At 41.6% G+C, this 3,322-nt stretch overlaps 1 protein-coding gene across 3 annotated transcripts in view; it reads left to right on the top strand.

The window, feature by feature from the left end:
- Positions 1-848, top strand: part of LOC133121979 (exocyst complex component 7-like) — a 26,647-nt gene extending 25,799 nt beyond the window's left edge. For all 3 annotated transcript variants that reach the window (XM_061231600.1, XM_061231601.1, XM_061231603.1), the window contains one exon: positions 1-848. This exon is cut by the window's left edge and continues 262 nt beyond it. The gene's annotated coding sequence lies outside the window, so the exon portion shown is untranslated.
- Positions 849-3,322: the final 2,474 nt, after the last annotated feature.

Raw genomic sequence — 3,322 nt, 5'->3', positions numbered from 1 at the left:
AGGAGGTGAAAACAGGGGATTCAAGAAAACTTGAATTAGGCAATGGAGTGTCCTTGCTCCTTCAAACATCAGCCCGAGGCCTTGCAGGACACAGACGCGTGGCAGACGGGGAGTGGTCGATCCACAGCCCGATCATTCCTATTACTGCTTCTGCAGAGTTTCCCTGCTCAATAATCGTCCAGGAGCCTCCTAGCTCCTGGTTCTAGCTCATTGAGGGAACATTTAACAGATTGGAATTTCCTTCCAAGATAGCGGACCTGTGTTGATGTCTGGGCCAGGGGAGGAACAAGGAAACACGGATGGGTGAAATAAGCGAGTGGAAGGAGCCCGGAGACTTTAACAATGCGCCCTTCAGTCATTCTGTTTGTCCTCCTTTTCAATGAAAATCAGCCTGACATTTAGTATGAGTGGTAGGCTAGTATGCAGCTTCAAACACAGCCACCATCTGTCCTCACTGTGACAGCAGTGTGGGATGCAAATGACTGCAAATCCCAGCATGCTTTGCCTCAAAAGTAATTGAAAGTGTGACAGGAAATTGTATTGCAGTTTTAACTAAGGGGGGAAGGAAACCTTTTGTAAAATCTGTGGGCATACACACTTTCCACACCCCCACACTGCTGGCCATACTGAGTGTGTTCAGCTCTGATAGAGAAATGAAATGTGATATTTCAGAGTGTATTGTGTATTGTGCCATCTGACCACCCCCTCCCCGAGCTCAACGCATGGTCAGGACACCAGGAAACACTTTTAAACGCATACACATTTTAAAGTTTTAAATACAGCCTTTATTAATGTATCTATTAATATTTGCATTTCTCTTATTTGTCCTAATAAAGAAAAAACACTGATTCCGTGTGACGAGCAGTCCATTAATGGCCTTTAATTTTTAATTTCTCATTCATTAATTTATTTATTTACAGAGAAACTTTCACACATGCACTCTTCTCTTCTTTCAATCAGGAAAGTAGAAATGTGGATATGAATAAATGGAACACATTTCACTTTTTAAGCTTAAATTGAAATCTGGGTGATGGCCAAGACGTAGTACAGTGTGTCAGGAGGCCTGTGGGGGGCTGCCCAGGGAGGGGGGGCTGCCCAGGGAGGGGGCGTGAGGGGGCGACATGGCTCAGGCAGTAAGAGCAGTCGTCTGGCAGTCGGAGGGTTGGTGGTTCGATCCCCCGCCCGGGCTGTGTTGAAGTGTCCCTGAGCAAGACACCTAACCCTCAAATGCTCCTGACGAGCTGGTTGGTGCCTTGCATGGCAGCCAATCGCTGTTGGTGTGTGAGTGTGTGTATGAATGGGTGAATGGAGAAGCATCAATTGTACAGCGCTTTGGATAAAGGCGCTTTGGATAAAGGCGCTATATAAATGCCAACCATTTACCATTTACACGGTGTCACATGATTTTATACTGCACTGCTGCCTCATGATTGGCTGATTAGATAATCACGTGAATAAGCAGGTGTACTAATAAAGTTCCTAATAAAGTGCTAGAGCACAAATATATAGGGGAACAAAACTGGTCCTTGAGGGAAACCCGATGTTATTGGGGCTCAGTAGCTGTGTGTGCAGTCACTGAGCATTAGTTATACCACGGATAGGTCCGGTCCATTGTCTCTATTGTTGAATTGGCATTCCAGCAGGGCCAATATCCACGATATACACACGGCTAAATGGAATGTTCACACATCTTTTAAAATTACTCCGCGTTTGGAGATCACCGTTATCTACTTTGTAACCGAAATTAACGTGACATCATCATCTCACCACTAGTCGCCTACCAAAGTAAAACAAAACAAAGTGTCCTTTAACTTTCACGGGGATTTGAAAAGGAGTAGGAACAACAAAAATAATAATAATAATAATAATAATAATAATAATAATAAATACAACTAAGGCAATATCTACGGATCGAACTGCCATGCACAAGAAACACATGGTTACAATGTTAGTATTACCCAATCCTGATCTAAAGATAGTAGATTAGCAAGAAGACACGGGTAAATGAAACAATTAGGGAAGCGGGAGTGACAGCAAAGGAAAGAGAAAGCAGAAACGCAAGGTTTGCGGAAAGACACGAAAACGTGTATGCTAAACAATGAACGGAACAACATAACATGAAACAATATGAATCGTGACATAAGTTTGCAAAACTGTGACATTAATAAACTATATAACGTGACATGACAAGACTAGAAAATGCATCATAACAAGAACTAAACATGAAACGTAATATGAAAATGAAACGTAACAAGAAATAAAACATAAAAACGTGTCGAGACTAGACTAACTTAATAGGCTACGTGACATGCCAATAAAATAACCAAGACAATAACTAAACATGAAACATGACATGACAAACGTGAAAGCGTGAAGCATTATTGGCACAGCTAGGGGGTATAACGTGTCTGAAACGAGAGCAAAAGCTCAGCATCAGTGCTTCTCGGTGGTCCCTGGTCCTCTGAGTATTGCTCATATCAGCTAGTTGCACTAAAACTGGAAGTAAGTCCAATGCGGTCTGCCAGAACAGTCATGCTTTCACAGAGGGAATTGTTGCTGAGTTGAGTTTCGTTTGGGCCTGTATCATTTCTTAAGAGTTTTTGGTCTGAACGGGTTTGGTTGGTGTGCACGTGGCCCTTTGGGTATGGAAGCTGAAAGCTTAATGAATGACTGAGAGGTTGGGCTGTGAGTGGAGCTTGGTCTTTAGAATTACATTTACATTTTAAAGCGTCACATCCATAACTAGTAAAATACACATGAAGTGCTGTTCTAAACATACAGTCATCATAAGTGCAGTTTTTTATTTTATATGTATTTTTTGGGTTAGACGAGAGGGATAGGGATATCGGAAAGGGGGGATGGATCCATCCATCCATCCATTATCTGAACCCACTTATCCTGATCAGGGTCGCAGGGGGGCTGGAGCCTATCCCAGCATACAAGAATTCTTCTTCTTCTTCTTCTTCTTCTTCTTATTATTATTATTATTATTATTATTATTATGATGCGGGTATTGATGCCCTTTTGTTAAATATCGTACCAGCACTGAAAACTGGCTTCAGTGGGAAATAATCTATTGATAGGCAAGGTTGTAGAATTCATGTAAATATTATAACGCATCTGTGAAATTAAGAATTATCTCCTAATCCTCTGCACGGAACAATCACAACAAACAAACTGTTGGTCCGTTTAAAAAATTTAAAAAAATTAGTTTCGCTTTCTGCCCAAATGGAAACTGATGCGTAAATTGTGTTTGTTGCATTTGCGTTTGAAACGGAAATCTAAGTCAATGTATTCCGTAACCGCCCGTTTTAAGATCACG

The sequence above is a fragment of the Conger conger genome, chromosome 2 (assembly GCF_963514075.1).
Source record: "Conger conger chromosome 2, fConCon1.1, whole genome shotgun sequence".
In the NCBI taxonomy this organism is placed as follows: domain Eukaryota; kingdom Metazoa; phylum Chordata; class Actinopteri; order Anguilliformes; family Congridae; genus Conger; species Conger conger.
The sequence above is the reverse complement of the archived record's forward strand: the minus strand, read 5'-3'. Positions and strand labels throughout refer to the sequence as shown.